This window comes from Podarcis liolepis (assembly GCF_965112155.1).
Source record: "Podarcis liolepis genome assembly, chromosome: 6".
Taxonomy (NCBI): domain Eukaryota; kingdom Metazoa; phylum Chordata; class Lepidosauria; order Squamata; family Lacertidae; genus Podarcis; species Podarcis liolepis.
The window spans coordinates 25,082,951-25,101,433 of NC_139559.1; the positions used below are offsets into that span (position 1 = coordinate 25,082,951).

At 42.9% G+C, this 18,483-nt stretch overlaps 1 long non-coding RNA gene across 2 annotated transcripts; it reads left to right on the forward strand.

The window, feature by feature from the left end:
- Window positions 1-384: 384 nt before the first annotated feature.
- On the forward strand, window positions 385-18,008 carry LOC310709150. 2 transcript variants are annotated; one of them, XR_014527359.1, is made up of 3 exons: window positions 385-839; window positions 15,246-15,452; window positions 17,237-18,008. It is a non-coding gene; the product is annotated as an uncharacterized lncRNA (long non-coding RNA). The 2 variants fall into 2 exon arrangements; XR_014527360.1 differs by lacking the exon at window positions 385-839 and adding an exon at window positions 16,768-16,836 and having other exon boundaries at window positions 15,030-15,316.
- The last annotated feature ends 475 nt before the right edge of the window (window positions 18,009-18,483 follow it).

The following is an 18,483-nucleotide window of genomic DNA, read 5'->3' on the forward strand; positions in this document are numbered from 1 at the left end:
CCCTGACCATTAGGTCCAGTCGTGACCGACTCTGCGGTTGCGGCGCTCATCTCGCTTTATTGGCCAAGGGAGCCGGCGTACAGCTTCCAGGTCATGTGGCCAGCATGACTAAGCCGCTTCTGGCGAACCAGAGCAGTGCACAAAAACGGCGTTTACCTTCCCACTGGAAGTATTTATCTACTTGCACTTGACGTGCTTTCGAACTGCTAGGTTGGCAGGAGCTGGGACCAAGCAACGGGAGCTCACCCTGTTGCAGGGATTCGAACCGCCGACCTTCTGATTGGCAAGTCCTAGGCTCTGTGGTTTAACCCACAGCGCCACCTGCGTCCCTAGCGCCACCTGCGTCCCTAGTCTAGTCACCTATTAATTTGTCTTATCCTCTTTTAACACCATTCAAGTTGTTGACCATCACTACAATTTATGGGAGCAAAATCCGTAGTTTAACTGTGGACAGTGTGAAGAAATACTGAATCTTTCAATTTGCAGCTACATTGGATGACTCCAGTTTCTAGAATTCTAAGAGAATATTCCTTCCATCCATTGTAGCATTCGTTCAGTGGTGCTGCCTATGAATGCTTTGTTTTATCTTGGACCAGTGCAACTAGGGTGAAACCAGAGGTATAAATGGCATTGCAAGACTGCTTATCATAGGAATCTTGCTTTTTAATTACCCAGTCCCAATGTTTCTTATTCTCAAGTTTCCTAAGGTACTCCGGGGCATAACAGCCTTCAGAAGATGACAGCTTTTGTTTGATTGGTGCAACTTATTTCAGCAGCCAAGAATGAAGACTTGGAAGAAGGCAGTTCAAACTCTTCCAAACAGCCACTCTATAAAATAGGTGTGCTTGAGTCAATTACTAACTAACAATAATATCCTCCTGAGTGCCCTCTGCTCTCTCTTTTTTTTCTTTTTAAGGTGGTTTTGGTAGCATTATAAGATTCTGCTTTCTTGGCAATTCTTGAAGGGATTCCAGTCTTGGTGTTAATCTGCAGCAAGCAGTGAGGAGCTTCAGTGTTAATAAAAAATTGTGACTAGTTGCTCCTGGCTGCAAAACAGCCCTTTGCTGAAGCGCAAAGCCCCTCGAGGATGTGAAAGAGCACATAAAGTCTTTAATTTAATAGACTGTGAGTAAAAGGCGCCAGAGTATAAGAACTTTGTCTTGGGGAGGTTTCTCTCCTAGGCTGGTCACTGGGAATGGGATTTTCTTATCCGGACAAACCTAGAAGTTTGCAGCTTAAGATTTCAGCGTTTCCAAGGACCAGGCCACAAAATCAATTTTGCTTTTAGAGAGGGGAGTGATAGGCAGCAATGTTAGAGGCATAAGCTTATTACTGGCAATTAAATGATAACCATAACCGTATCCGTACATGCCATACCAATGCAGATCCCCCCTTTTGTTATGTACATAAGGAAGAGTGTTAAATTTTGTCAGCCCAACAAAGATCAGAACACATGGTTTGAAAAATCACGAAAGTTTTGACTGAGTCTTAATACCATACACCAGTGTGTGTGTTCACATGTTTGCTTTTTTCTGAGCCTGAAGGGTTCACATTTTCAAGTTTTGCTGGGCCCCGTGGGGATTTAGAAAATTGCTTTCTTTCAATAAATAAATAGGGAAAAAAATGGGATAATCTCACTTAATTGTATGGTTACAGATGTTAGAGCTTCAGCAGAGGCTCAAAGTTACAAGCCCCAGAGGTAAGAATGGACCAATCAACTTGCAATTTCTCCAAGCTTGACTTAAGGAGCTGCTTGCATTGTATTGCCAGATTCAGTACAAATAGGGTCCTTCCCGAACTGTTAACATCAGCAGGTGCTACTTCTTCAGACACAGCCTGTTGATCCCCCCCTTACCCAGTTATTAAAGGTAGACCTTGCCCAGTTGCAACCTGTGTCCAACATCCAAAGCATCCATAGCTAGTTTTGCAGTGGCAGCCAGTGAAAGTCTCTGTAAGCATATGGGTAGCCCCGGTGCCACACTGACAACCCCTGTTGTACAGAATCATGGTATATACACATTAGCCTATTCTGTTAGATGAGGCTTCGAAGAGCTTCCCAGTTCTTAAGAAGGGAGGGCAGAGGCGTTGAAGTTGCCCATCAACAATTTGCACTTGGAAAGCAGACTGAACAGGCACACAGGTCACTTTGCCATAGCCTTTCCCACTATGGTGAGATGATGATGTATTAGGATTATTTGTTGCTTGCTACTAAAATGTCTCAAAAGCAACTTACCATGATAAAAGCATACATAATACAAAAATGCATTTAAAAAGAACACCCACTGACTAAAAGTGCTCATTTTGCAATAACGTAAAAAGGAGAAATGCTTTCCTGCCCTACCAAAGATAATGGCAGGGTTACAACTGGGCCCTGTGACTCCTGTTAAGACCTAAATATGTGGGTAAACAGGAACATCTTCGTTTGACACCTAAAAGTTGGTAATGGGGACACCGGGGGAATCTCTCAGAGGAGACCATTCCACAGTTGGGGAGCCACCAGTGAGAAGGCCCGTGCTCATGTTGTCACTCTGGATACCTCTCTCAGAGGGGGTACACAATGTATTTTTGTTCTATGCCAATTTTTGTTTCGTTCTATTTCTTGTTTTTCCAATCTGAAATTCAGTTCTTTTCACAATTCCACAACAACCTGTGAATTTTTGAAATTGGAAAAAAAAAATCCTCATGAGAGTTCATCAGCATTTTTGTGGGAATTACCCCTAATAGTCACACTTTGGCATTCAGCTTTGTATGGTTTTCATCATTGTATGTATTTCCACGTACGCTTTCCCCAGATATATACACTTTTGTACACATTAGTTGGCCAGAGACTGCATTGCAAAATTCAGAAAGGTGCAGAGAATACACGTGTTTTGGTTCACATATTGGTTCAAGAATTGCAAATTAGGTAATTTCTCAGAAAAATGGAAAGAAAGAAAAAATGCCTCATGGCACTTCTAACTGTTAACCCAGCCTGTGGATGGGTAGAGGTCAGTCAAGATTAGATGTAGATTATTGGCCTCATCTGAAAAGTTCAGTACATGAAGTCCTGTAACTGGGTTTGGGGTTTGCTGTTGTGGTCACTAGAGGAAAAGGATAGACAACTCTCACTTTTAAGGTATTAAATGTCAAAACTTTCATTCTTTTTCATTAAAAAGTGGAGACAATTAATGCTAGTTATTTTTATTTATTCAAAATGTGCTATTATACATCTTCCTAGCCAAAAGGATTTGGCAAATTAAGTGTTAAGGAACTGAATTAAATATTTTGCCAGCCGCTTTCCAAAATCACTAAATCAAGCAACACAGCCACAACCTGGGATAGTGGGAGGGAAGGTTTGAATGAGGGAAACACACACACACACACACACACACACACACACTTTTGCTTGAAAATTCAAGGAAGGGTGTGGGTGGGTGTGTTTAGCGGGGGGAGTTAATTTCCAACCTCATTTTGGCTGTAGCTCAAAAGAAAAGAAAAACCATTAGCTGTTTGTCAGATACATGTTTTCATTGGATTTAGTATGAGAGTCATTTCCACCCAAAGCAGAGAGGCTCCTGTTTTTCTTAATGGCTCCAGGGCGGGGAGATGCTCCACAGGTATGGCATCTCCCCATTCGGTGGCTCAGCTGTATCATTTTGCTATTCATGAGAGCCCCAGAACTGCTCAGCTCAGTGGCATGTGTACATTGCATGTATGGATGTGCATGTAAGTAGGTGGCTGAAGTGAGTTGGTATAATCTTACCTGGAGAACATCTGCCTGCCCTGGAGTCATTCACCAACAAGCAAGATCTTTCTTTAAGTCAGAAGCTGGCAATCCTTTGTCTTGTGCCAAGAAATTCATAGCTGATGAAGAGTGATGCATCTAGTACTTTATACTAGATGCTGTTCTGAATCCTATTGCATTCTTTGAAAAACAACAGCACTGTGACAAATATATTTTACATATGCAGCAGATAGGTCAATGAAGGCAGCATACAGATTACATTTGTATCGTCCAGCCCAGACACTGAGATCCAGCGCTGAGGGCCTTCTGGCGGTTTCCTCATTGAGAGAAGTGAGGTTACAGGGAACCAGACAGAGGGCCTTCTCGGTAGTGGCGCCCACCCTGTGGAACACCTCCCATCAGATGTCAAGGAAATAAGCAGCTATCTTATTTTTAAAAGACTTCTGAAGGCAGCCCTGTTTAGGGAAGTTTTTACTATTTAATGCTGGATTGTTTTTAACACTCGATTGGGAGCCGCCCAGAGTGGCTGGGGAAACTCAGCCAGATGGGTGGGGTAAAAATAAATTATTATTATTATTGTTGTTGTTGTTGTTGTTGTTGTTGTTGTTGTTGTTGTTGTTGTTGATGATGATGATGTTTGGAGGGGATATCCAGCAGGCTAATGGGGCGGTAATTTTGGGGGAGGGTTTTATCTCCTTTTTTGTAGATTGGCATGATGATGTTCAATTTCCAACCAGCTAATTTTACATATGATCAAATACATTTTGCTGTGTGGAGCAAATCACAATCAGGAAGAGGGCTTTCTCTATACCCTGGATGCCCCCCTCCTGCCCCAGAAGTATGGTATTTATTACCACTGCTACACTTCTGCTGTATGCTTTTACTTCATTGCAGACCTCCTGTCAGTGTCCCCCTTCCCAGGCAATAACAGTGGTGGCTGGAACAAACTTGACAAGACCACCTTCTGGGATTGAAAACTGGCCATAACTTTATTGATTACATATGTAGGTTGGATTTGACTCTGGCACTGGGTGTATATCCATTATCAGCCCCTCTAATAAAAGGTTTACTACTACTACTACATGGTGTGCATCCGGGGGGCGGGGCGAGCATCCCAGGGGGGCATCGCCCACAGTGAGCGTCCTGGGGGGGTGCAGTGATGTCACCCCCCCAGGGATGACACCAGGGGCGGACCGCACCCACCACACAACCCTTCCTCCGCCAGTGCAGTCCTCCAAGGGAAAGCTGAAGCTTGAACAGAGTCATGTCTGGAATATGGACCACTTCAAGACACAGGTCAACTGAGGTGGTCCATCCTTGGCCACTGTTGGAAGCTCTATGGCTTGTCAGCTCCCACTTGGCTTCTGGACAGAAACTTCCACTTAGACATCTCTAACGGGATACTCTGGGATCACATCTGCTTGAGGAATAGGGGAGGCCCATGACAGGCCGCAACTGCTGCCCACCCCAGAGCTGGGTAAATAGCTATTTTGGCCACTGCTGATTGCTTGCCACTGCAAGTTTTAATTGATTTGGACCACTGATCATACTTGAATTTTAATATATCACATAATCCTTGATTGTGCTTTTCACTCATTGGCCAGGAGCAAGTTTCTTGCTCAATTTTTAAAGGGAATCGCCGATGATTCGAATGAAGCCAAACTGAGATATCTACTAAATGATGAAGACCCCCTAAGATCACTTACGGTTGCCAGATTTTTGATCAGCGTCCTATCCCTAAAGAAGAAAAACGGACTCCTGTGCGGCTCGGATAATCCTTTTAAACTATGATCTTTGTTTTAGGATGTAATTAGGTGATATCACCATTGATGTCTCTTATTAATTTATGAGCAGAGGGTGATGTTTATGTTTTGCAAATTTATTGTAATGTATGATGTTGATCTTTTGTTTTTGTTTTGCTTTGGTTCTTGTCTTTTTTTTTGTAAGTTTTGGCTGTTTTAGTTTTGGAGGTTTAAGTACATATATGTTGGTATGGGAAATTGTCGTGTGACGGGCCAATGGCCGTAATAAATATCAATCAATCAATCAATCAATTTTAATATTTATTGTATACTGTGATTCTGCTGTAATACTTGTGTGATAGGTAGCATATCAACATTTCAATACCTAAATAAATAGTAAACTAAATAAAGGGCAAGCCTCCTTATGCTACAGATGACTCTGGTTTCAACACTGATCATGGGACAGCAGCCTCCACCAAACCTGAGGGCAGCAGGCTAACTCAGGGAACATAAGGCAAGCTGTGTGGCATATGTGACTCTTTCTTCCAACACATTGCTGCTACTATGTGTGGTGACTGCTCAAAACTCACTGAAACAAATGCTTCAATATATATTGAACACATACATGCACATGCCTGATGCCAGTTGGAGCACAGAGGGCTCTCCACATGCACTCAGGAACTTTGTTTTCCCACATGGAGAGAGCACTTTGCTTGTACATGTCTTCTTTGGCGATCACTCGTAGCCGAGTACAATTGTCTTCCATAAACACGGTTTTAACAGTGAGTCTGTAAGTGACTGTGGAGGCCAATTCTGGATCTACCTATCCTTCCATAGTGGGGACATTAGTTTCCAGGCGGGAGTTGATCACGGTTTGAAACATTGCATGAATGGGTGGCTCTTAGAGTCCTGCAGTTTCCCTTAGAGTTTCCACACTCTTTCCATGCATCCATATATTATGGAACACACAGAGAAACTGCCTTTACTCTGCAGTGTTTTCAAATTGGAACCGTGGTGTCTTCAGTTCAAGCTGGCTATAGACTCACTTGGGTTAAATTTGTCTCTGCTTTTTGTGTTTCTCCAGCAGCACTGAGGAACTCCACCCAGATGATAATACATGGATAAAAAGGTTTATTATGCAACCCAGTGCATCTTTAGGTTAACTTACTGTGGTTTGGTTGCTTCCAGAAAAACACCAAGAGCTGAACAATGAAGGTTTTGTGAGCAGAGAAAGAAAGAGAAGGAGACTTTCCCCCCTTTTAATTTTTAAAAATGCTTTAATAAACTAATGGCATAGAGGAACTCCAGGCACATTCCAGTGTCAGATTTGATGTGCGTACTGTTAGAATTTATATGCAGAAAAAGAGAATCTGGCCTTTTGTGTGACTAAAGTAAGAGATTGGGAAGCCATCCCACATGAACAAGCTGAATAACACATTTGTTATATCTTCCCTATAGGCCAGGGAGATTATATAAAAATAGTTTTAGGATTGTTTTAGAAAGCTCTGTCTGTGTGTTTGTGTGTCAATCTCTCTCTGTGTGTCAATCTGTCTCTGTGTGTGCTGGTTTGAGGGAAAACTCATCAAATAGCAGTTTTCACCCCTCAGTGAACTATAATTCCTAGCTCCTTTAACAAACTACAGTTCCTATATGTGGTTTACGTACAACCCTAGGACACTTCCACATTGTCCCTTTCTTGCAGGTGAGATTCAATTGCATTTTAGCAAATTAAAGCTATGAAGTGCAATGAACCCATGTCTCTCCCCCAAAATGGGCTTTGCAATAAGAGAAGGATGGGGAAATACATTAGAAAGTGTAAAGAATTAAAGGCATTAAGAAAGGGAAGACAGAAATAATTCAATTTGAAAATGCACACTTCTTCCATTTCTCAGTTATATTAAGCAAAAGTTTAACAGTGGTACCTCGGGTTAAGAACTTAATTCATTCTGGAGGTCCATTCTTAACCTGAAACTGTTCTTAACCTGAAGCACCACTTTAGCTAATGGGGCCTCCCGCTGCTGCCACGCCACCGCCACACGACTTCTGTTCTCATCCTGAAGCAAAGTTCTTAACCCGAGGTACTACTTTCTCGTTAGCAGAGTCTGTAACCTGAAGCGTTTGTAACCCGAAGTGTTTGTAATCTGAGGTACCACTGTATTTGGAATTATTTGACACCCCTTTGCTGCTGAAATAATCAATTGGCATAAATTATATTTATATTGATTTTACCTTAGAAATGTTAATTTGTTTATCCATTGTGCAAAACTTGGTCATCACATCTTGAGAGGTATCCAAATGCTTAGTGAACAAAAAACAAAACAAAAAAAACAACACTTTCCAAAATATTTACTCCATTAATGGCATATAAAAGGGGAAAATAAGCATTAATTCATACTGTGAAGAAAATGTATTTGGTTTCATTTCTACCCCAGATGAAAACTGTTCTCCTTGTGGAGTTTCACTGTTCATTAATCTCCAGTTTTGACAGTGGATGTTATTACTACTGGGTACTACTAATTTGAGATACAAATTAGAAATAATCTGCTTGCGCCTTTAAAAGGACCGTAAGCAGCGCTTTTTGGCACCAGGATCTCTGTAGCTGAGGGAGGGATATGCACAGTTCACTTCGGATAGTTAGCAGGGTGCTGACAGCAACATGTTGGTACAAGACTTCTCTGTTCAGTTTTGTTTTTAATTAAAGGAGCACTGAATTTCCCGATCAGTCATAAAGCTCCCCTTCTCTAACAATGCAGCAGCTCATATAAAACCATATTGTATCATACCTGTAAAACTGCTAAAAGTGGTGGGAATTTATTTAAGGTAATAAATTGCTTATTGATGGTGAAATTTCAATTCATCATTGAATGGTGTATTATTATCACCACTATTAATGTACTTATGTTTTCATTGCCTTATACCAAAAGAACTCTTATGTCAAGAAGGCAACTTACATCAAGAAGTAATATAATTCAAAAATGTAAGTGAAAAATTAAAACACAATTGACAATAGACATACACCCATTCTAAATGCTGCTGCCAAGAAGCGGGGTGTGGGCTTAATATTTGTCATTTAAGATAAAAGCCAGGTTCAAGATGCTTTTATTAATTTGCAAGGCCCAGAACAACATAGGACAGGGGGGACTACCTGAATCCTTCGCGACCACGTGAACCCTTATATCCCAGCTTGATCACTGACTGAGATCATCTGTAGGAGCAGTGCTGGTGCTCCCCCAGTTCGGTGAGGCTCATCTGACATTGGCATGAAACCAAGCCTTCAGTGTCATCAGCCTTGACCTCTGGGGTGCTCTCACAATGAGGTTCAGCAGACATCTTCTGCTGTAATTGTTAAATGTTTGCTGAACACTTTCTATGCTTCGAGGCTTATGCAGACAATTAAGAATAAGAATTTCTGTAACCAGTTAGCTGCTGGTTTGTGATTTTAATTTGTGTGTGTGTGTGCTTTAATTTTGTGTGCATGTTGTAAACCACTTTGGGTTTTTTAATTAAAAAAAACCTGCAATATCTAAGTATTTTTAATATGTATTAAAAATGTGCAGAGAAATTGAAAGGCAATGAAAGTGGTAGAATACAAGATGGGATAACTACCCAATCCCAGGCCCTGCTGATCTCATGCTGGCCACAATATACAGTTGTGGGTGGGGAGCGGGTAGGCAGCTAGAGAGAAAGTAAGTTCACCAGCTACAGTGCAGTCATTCTCTGCCCCCACTCGCCCCTATACTGGGAATTATGTTGGGAGAACAAGAAACTTTGCTATCTTCTGCCATCTAGCACATCCTTCCTATGACCCATGGAGCAGTATAGGATTGTGCCCTAAAACTATATTCTTAGCACATATTCTGAAAGTATTCCAAATACAGGGTCTATGTATTGTTACATAGCACCCCACTCTCCAAGTGGCATACGATTTCAGAGATTCCAGCTGCTTACCCAGGGCTTGTGAGGAACAGTAGAGACTGTAGTGTCTTTATGATATATGGTTTATTTACACACACACACACACATAACCTGAGCCTACAATGGGGGAGTTCACAGCATATGAGAGTCTTGCTTCTCCCATACCCACATTCTTGGATTCAAGCCAGCATGGCTCTCTCTGCTTGCTGCTTTCCTTCTAGGTCACATCACCGCCATTTTCAATTCTAAACTCTGGCTTTGTCTTCCAAACTATCTCTATCTTGAGGGATGAGCCCCACCCATTTGTCATCTCTGACAGAGGCCCCTCCCCTTTGTTCTCTTCATGGCCCATCACCCAGGTGATCACCTCAGATGGATCCAATAAGTGTTAAAATATAAAACAGACTAGGTGACAGAAAGGGAGGGGTAATCTCATACATTTTCTGAGAAAAAATGTCTTCTGATAATTTTCAGCTGATATCTACTCTTAAGCAGTGCTCACTTAAGGCAGTCGTGATTTGGCCTACTCAGGAAGTAGTCCTATTGAATTCAATGTGGCTTGCTCTGAGGCAAATGAGATTGGGGTTGCAGCTTTAGGGAAACAAGGCTCAGTCAGGAATGTGGGTTTAGTACTAACTGAGCAGACCATTGAATTTATTCGCTAAAGGTATTGCTCTCATGTACTCCTTTTGTTGCCTTATTGTTCATAACAACAGTCTTTTTGTTATAATTTTGTTTCTATTGTTATTAGTCAATTTGGGGATACTTGATGGACAGAAACATGGGATATAAATATTTAAAAGCAGGGAATGAATAACAAATGAACTTGCCTTCCTCTGCTAGTCATGTTAGGCCATCTGAAAAAGCCAATGTTGGTTAGCTGATCTTCAAAGCATTGTGGCCATCTATCTTATTTACTCAGGCTTTTCCTGTAAATGTTGCCAAGGGGAATTGAGTTACAGACAGGAGAAGCTTATTTATCTATTCTTTACATCTCTTAAAATGTGTGATATTCTTTAAACATTTGTAACTCCCCTTGGTGCACAGGAGAAAATGGAGTGTGTGGGGAGAACAAATGACAATATAAAGCAAATAATTTTCAGGTCATTCAAACATTGCGGTTTCCTTTTGTACTCTTATCATGCTCCTCTTTGAGTATGTGATTTGTTTGCGATTTGGGAAAGAAAGTGGTCTATTATTTTTCCAGTTTTAATGGTACCATCATTGTTATGGTTTAATTAATTCATTTATGAATTGTTTTGTAAAAGGTGTCTTGGAATGTTTTATAGTATAATAAAGAATATATTAAACAAATTTCACCAGTTGGTGTCCCCACCCCCACCCCTCTGCACCCAGCCAGTCTATGACATCAGGCTATGATAGTCTAAAAATGTCTGTAGCTGACTTACTGGCTGAAGGTCATAAAAGTTACTCCAAGCTACTGAGGTCAGCTGGCCTCTAATAATGCAGCTGGATACGTGAGTACATGTGGTTTGTCACATCACTGCAGGCACCTTCCCCCACACCATTAGGCCACATTAACTCAAACTTGCTATCATGCAAATGTTCCAGTTCTTAAAAAATAATAATCTTAGGATTTAGCTGTTTCCTATGGGTATATGTGAGAGGAGGGATATATGGGGTGTTAGGGGAGGGGAGGTACCTTTGGTGCAAAAGGTAAAGGTAAAAGGACCCCTGACAATTAAGCCCAGTCGCGAACGACTCTGGGGCTGTGGCACTCATCTCGCTTTAAAGGCTGAGGGAGCCAGCGTTTGTCTGCTTCCGCAGACAGTTTTTCCAGGTCATGTGGCCAGCATGACTAAGCCGCTTCTGGCGAAACCAGAGCAGCGCACGGAAACGCAGTTTACCTGCCCGCTGGAGCAGTACCTATTTATCTACTTGCACTTTACTTTCGAAATGCTAGGTTGGCAGGAGCCGGAACCGAGCAATGGGAGCTCACCCTGTTGCGAGGATTCGAACCGCTGACCTTCTGATCAGCAAGCCCAAGCGGCACAGTGGTTTAACCCACAGTGCCACCCAACTTTGGTCCCTACCCTTCACTCAGCTCTCATCTGCAGGTCCTCTGTATCACATTAGATCACGACCTCTAGTAGCTATTCGGCTTATACGACTACTCATATTTACTAGTAACTTTTGCTTTATTATACAAACAGCTTGCTAGCCTTAGATATTCATTCATTCATTATTATGGCAGTGAGATTTGAGCTTAGAGCATTTTAACACATACAAACAGGAAATCTATGTAGTGCATTATCATGCTGAGTGTGAGAGACCGGTAGCACCTGGCAATGACAGCAGGCCTGGCCTAACTGGGGCAAACTGGAAGTGACTTTGTTTGGTGAGGGCAGAGGACTTGGGATGCTATTGCCTTCCTTGCCAGTGAATAAAGAAGTCCTAATCTGGGGTTTAGGATGTGGATTCGACTCCTGTTTCCAAGTATACGATATACGATATATCTTTATTATCATTGTCTCATGCAGGACAATGAAATTGAAAAACTACATAAAACTACATTAAAACTACATAAAACTGCTACAGAACTACATAAAACATTCAAAAACCCCTAAAAACTCTAAAACCCTATTTTAAAATACACTATACTATAGAAACCGCTTATGCTGTGTTTAGAACCAGAATTGCATTTGCATAGAAACTGTTTTTCAGGCGGCTTAGTCCTGGCCTTTATAACCCTATATAGCCTTCAAGGGAAGATCTCAAACACTAAAGGAGACAAGGAGGAAGAAATGCCTGGGTCATTTTACCCTACGGTATGTCAGGAGTAGGAGGCAACAGAAACAAGGTAGTGGTGATCATATAAAGGGACTTCAGAGTGGAGGAGGGTGTGCATGGTGATTCATACTAAAGATGCAAATTGTGTGCTGAGCTCCCAACGTTCCTCCTATGCAAACAAGGGACTCACCAGTCCTCTTGTGGAGTTAAAGATGGGATTGGTGCTGTAATATCCAGCTTGCAATAAGTATATAGGCCAGATATCAATGCTCTGAACCGTGCACACCAAATTTCCCTTTTGAATTATAATGCAAAATGCAATTGTTTGCAGTCCCTTGGAGTTCATTATTGGATTGTGTTCTACTTTATGGGACTGAATTAATTAGCTGTGGCCTTATGCAACAAGATGTAGTGTACACACGGAGCATGCTTTGATGTGGTACAGTTGCCTTATCCCCAACCCCTTCCTGGGCTATGCTGAGGGAGATGTTTCCTGGCTTCCTGATGGACTAAATAGTATTTATTACCACTTAGAACATGTTAATGATTTGCCTCATCGAAATTCTGTTATCTCTCAAAGTTGCCTTTCCTGTGCAGACTTCCTAGTTGCAAGATAAAAGAGCTACTGGTTATCAGGACTACAAAAAGATGACTAGGCTTTCTCCTACTGAATGAATTTGGCTTGCACAAATGACCATAGTTCAATGGGAGAGAGGCAATAGTGAGCTAGATGGACCAACAAACTGACTCAGTGCAAGGCAGGTTCCTATGTTTCCATGACTCATTTTCATGTGCTGATTAATTCACCCCCACTCACCCACTTTTGCTGCAAATACGAAGATTGAGATAGCTGAGGGTTAAGTAGCCATTTTAGTAGCAACAAAAATATTTTGACAGGACATTAAATAGACTTCAGAGAGGGATAATTTATTCCCTTTTAACAGCCTTTGTGGATGAAGACCTTCATTATGCTTTCAGGTTTTGTTCAAAAGAGTCTCCTCTTCCTAGGGTATAAGCGGGCAACAAGAACCAGCAAGCCTGGCCTGACAGTGACGTTAACCACAGCTGGGGAGACATGAACTGCAGCTAAGAGAGTTGCCTTCCAGATGCACGAAAGCACAGAAGTTGTGTCTTTCTGCAGACACCTGACAAGCATGATTATGTCCTCCCCCTACCACCCCACTTTAACCTCCCTCCAGGTGAAACTCTGATTCAGCATCTTAAGCAAAGTCAGAGAGAACCTTGCCCGCCAGTCTGGGAGTCTTGTTGTCTCTTTTTTCTCAAGACTCTACATGCAGAACTTAGACGGCCCCAGAGGGTAGGTTCTTCAGCTAAAGAACAGTGCAGTGGCTCACTTGAGAAAAAGGGAGCCGAAGTTGCTGGAGCTGTTTAGACTTGTAGGGAATCCAAGGAGAGTGTCGGAGTCATTCTTTGCTTTGTCACCCAGACAGGACTCCCCTGTCAAGGTTGCTCAGACAGTTGATTTATATTAATTCCCATCATTGCTATATATCCTTTAAGGAGACTGCAATTTAAGAATGGCGGAGGGGCAGTTGTCCTATGTTTCAAGGCAGATGTTTTGGGACTACCTCCAGATGTTTTGGGACTACAACTCCCACCATCCCTAGCTAACAGGACCAGTGGTCAGGGATGATGGGAGGTGTAGTCCCAAAACATCTGGAGGGCCAAGTTTGCCTATGCATATGTGATCATAAGTACTTACATTCTACACTCACTGATCCTACATACCAAGGACCTAGCTACAGTAGATGTGACATTAATTATATGATTAGTAATCATGCTGTGAATCCACTCTGGCTCCGGAGGTGATTGAGGACTCAGTGCCTACAGGTGAGTCTCCCCCTGGGTCCATTAACTCTTCAGCCTCTCCTGAACTGCAGAGGCTCAGGGCAGAGAGGTGAAGGGAACTGGTTTCTCCCAGGAGGAGTGCTCGCCTTAAGGCCAGGAGAGGCGGGTCTCCTGGGGGCCGGGACCGCCCCTGGCCTCAGAGAAGATAAAGGCCAGTCAGCCTGGTCCCAGGTTGCGGAAGCAATGTCGTCGTTGAGTACCTGCTCCTACCCGGACCCAGACCTGACCTTCCAGTGTTCCTGTTCCCCGCCCGGCTTCCTGCTTCGGACCTCGTCTCGCTCCTTGTGAACTGTTTCCAGGCTAGTGACTCAGGACTGATCTTTGACTACAATTCCCCCCGGGACCAGCACAAGAGGAGGGAACTAAAGTATTTGGTAACAGAAATGCATCTGATTGGCTTCAGAGGTCCTGCCTCCATACATCCATGCATCAGATCAGGTGTTCAGGGACAAGAGAGGGCCCTTTGAACAGTGGCATCATGCCTCAGCTCACTCACAGCTCAGGTACCCCAGGCTCCCTCTCTTCCCATCTTTTGATGGATGGTAAAAGTGGCTGGTGCTCTGGGTTAAACCACAGAGCCTAGGGCTTGCCGATCAGAAGGTCGAATCCCTGCGACAGGGTGAGCTCCCGTTGCTCGGTCCCTGCTCTGGCCAACCTAGCTCTTCAAAAGCACAAAGTGCAAATAGATAAATAGGTACCGCTCCGGCAGGAAGGTAAACGGTGTTTCTGTGCACTGCTCTGGTTCTACAGAAGCGGCTTAGTCATGCTGGCCACATGACCTGGAAGCTGTACACCGGCTCCCTTGGCCAGTAAAGCCAGATGAGTGCTGCAACCCCAGAGTCATCTGCGACTGGACCTAATGGTTAGGGGTCCCTTTACCCATTACCTTTAAAAGCACTTAAAGAATGGACTAGCTTTCAGTCAGCAAAAAATTGAAAATTGCTTTATTGTGTTGTTGAAGTCTTTGTTAATAATGCAACCTTTTGAGTTAGTGATAGCTCAGTTGGTAGAGCATGACACTCTGGGTTTGAGTCCCCCGTTGGCCACAAGGTTCCTACACTGCAGGGGGTTGGACTAGATGACCCTCATGGTGCCGTCCAACTCTATGATTCCTGTTCTATTGCCCTATTTTTGTTGCTTTTATATTTCATTTCATTTTTATTGTATGTCTTAGTGGCAAAAGAGAGAGTTTAATGATAAAATCAAATAAACTAAATTAAACACTGCTTTTGTTCTGTTGGCAGACTTGTTGAGCAAACATTATTTGGGATGGAACCTCCTGGTTAAAGGACAGCCTTTCCTAGCCTTTCTGCATGTCAGCTTTGGATCAAGCTGCTAGCAACATGAATCAAACACCTCCTGATAACTGATTGGTTTATTAGAACAGAATCTATGAGTCTGTAATGTACACTGTACAGCATCATGAGAAAGCACCATGCCTTGCCCTCAAGGTATTTTGATCATTGTAGATGATAAGCAAACATATTTGGGGAGAGCATAAGGAAACAATAGTGAGAAGTTGCCGATTCACAGACCTGATGTCTGAAGATTATCAGTTTTATGAGAGTCCTTGGAACAGATGAAAGTAGCTTTCGTCCTCTATTATTTTCTTATTGCTTTCCTACAGTTTTGGACCTAACAGGTGATGCAACATCAGCATTTGAAGAAGAAGAAGAAGAAGAAGAAGAAGAGTTTGGATTTGATATCCCGCCTTTCACTCCCCTTCAGGAGTCTCAAAGCGGCTAACATTCTCCTTTCCCTTCCTCCCCCACAACAAACACTCTGTGAGGTGAGTGGGGCTGAGAGACTTCACAGAAGTGTGACTGGCCCAAGGTCACCCAGCAGCTGCATGTGGAGGAGCGGAGACGCGAACCCGGTTTCCCAGATTACGTGACTACCGCTCTTAACCACTACACCACACTGGCGAGATTGGTCTGTGCTTAGACAATCATTTTCCTCCATGAATGTCTGGTACTGCCTTCTGGAACCTTTGCAAAGTGATGGTTGTCATAAGCCTCCATGTCCTTTCACACATGTCCTGCCCTTCTTAAATATCAGCATTACACCTGCTGTTCATACTGAGGCCAACAGATTAATCCAAGAGCCACTAAAGGACTTAAGTCCTCATCCAAGTCCATTTCTATGTGCTTCCAGCCATACTTTGCTTTCACTTGTAAAAATATATAACCATAATCCAAATACAATAAAAATATAGAAAATGCAAACACAAATGTACAATCAATAAATGCAATAACCCAGCAAATAAATGCAATACAGTAGGAAAACCAGGTGCACCACCAATCAGACAGTATGCATTTATGCTTGTTAAAATTAAATCCTCCTAATGTTCAACCCAAATCTACTCTCCTGTAACTTAAGTCCTCCATAGCATCATTTGTTTTGTGCATATCTGGCTCACATCTTTATAGATTATTTCAGCTTCGTTTGGAGTCAGACGCTATACAAAGATCCATAACTGACTGAGGGTTCCATTGGGTTTTCTGTTACTGTCAGTCAGGAGTGTCTCTTCAAACAAACCCTGTCAACCAATTTACATATGTATGCATCTAATATTCAAGCACACACAATCAATATTCCAGACAATGTACTTTCTCACTCCACCCTTATTCCCTCCCTGCCTTCCTTTTGTTGCATGTCTTAATACATCTTGTTTCAGCATGCTCACTTCATGCTTTCACTGTCTGATTCCTTGCTGTGTAGCCTATCCAACTAATTATTTTCAATTTATTGGCTAACTCTCTACAGGGAGATTAATGGGTTAGTCAACTCTGGCAGCCAGTATACAGTGTGAACAGCTGTAGAGCTTCAGCAAAGGTATGTGTGTGAAAGGGAGGATGCTGGGATCACATTTCAGGTGCTACCTTTGTGAAAAACCAAAGGTTTCCTCTCTTCTCTGTGGTTGTGCACAGATTTAGCCTGTAAAGTAAAAAACTTTGCTGTTAGCCCTATAGTGTTATGAGGCCAAATTCAGCATGAGAAGTCTGATAACTATGGAGAAGTAATGGAAGAGGAGAGCAACACTGGCACATGGGGTGGCACTTGTTTTTCCCCTGCTCTCCTACTTCTAAATTATAGCCAGTTATCCTATAAAAGTTCCATACAAGCGATGAGAGTAATAAAATCGACTAGCCCTTATTCTGATAGGATCTATACTAGTTAATGTAACTCCTAAAGAAAACTCTCTCTGTGTGTGTTTGTGTGTGTTTGTGTTTAGGAGTGCAGAAATCTCTACTGTATGTGGATGTGCTCATCACTTCATGTAGAAGAAGAAGAGGAGGAGTTTGCATTTGATATCCTGCTTTATCACTACCCGAAGGAGTCTCGAAGTGGCTAACATTCTCCTTTCCCTTCCTCCCCTACAACAAACACTCTGTGAGGTGAGTGGGGCTGAGAGACTTCAGAGACGTGTGACTAGCCCAAGGTCACCCAGCACCTGCATGTGGAGGAGCGGGGAAGCGAACCCGGTTCACCAGATTACGAGTTTACAGCTCTTAACCCCCACCCACCCAAAAATTGCACAGCACCAGAGAGAGGGAAGGTGCATTACTCAGAGTGGCTATTGGGGGGGAGATCCTCGTGAAAATCATACTGAAATGTTTGCACGACTGTATCAGCACTGCTGATCACACATCTGGCAACGCAAGCCTATGATGTGTCTCAAGGGGACTTTCTCCATACCTTTTAAAAGAGAACACTTATCTCTGCAAAGCTTATACAAATCCATGGGGCGTCAAACTCTGTCAACATATAATTATATTTCATGGTTGGAAACAAGCCCATAATGCTTTTGTTAACATGTGTCCCTGGAATTTCTCTTTAAAGAAAGAAGTGCAGTTGCATTTGTTAATTGGTTTTGTACAACTGTTAGGAACATAAACCCAGAAAGTCACAACAGTCACAGTCACCAGCTGTGGCCATCCAATGATGATGATTTAGGACTCAGCTAGACTGGTAAAAAAAAAGTGAATTATATGCTTTGTATGTGCAATATAGGGACGCGGGTGGCGCTGTGGGTAAAACCTCAGCGCCTAGGACATGCCGATCGCATGGTCGGCGGTTCGAATCCCCGCGGCGGGGTGCGCTCCCGTTGCTCAGTCCCAGCGCCTGCCAACCTAGCAGTTCGAAAGCACCCTCGGGTGCAAATAGATAAATAGGGACCGCTTACCAGCGGGAAGGTAAACGGCGTTTCCGTGTGTGCGGCTCTGGCTCGCCAGAGCAGCTTCGTCACGCTGGCCACGTGACCCGGAAGTGTCTGTGGACAGCGCTGGCTCCCGGCCTCTAGAGTGAGATGAGCGCACAACCCTAGAGTCTGTCAAGACTGGCCCGTATGGGCAGGGGTACCTTTACCTTTACCTTTATGTGCAATATAACATTGTGCCGCCAGACAGTGCTGTGGAGTCCCGTTTGTCTCTACCTGTTTTCCCTGTTTAAATTTACAACGTGTTTAACTAAAATGCTTCT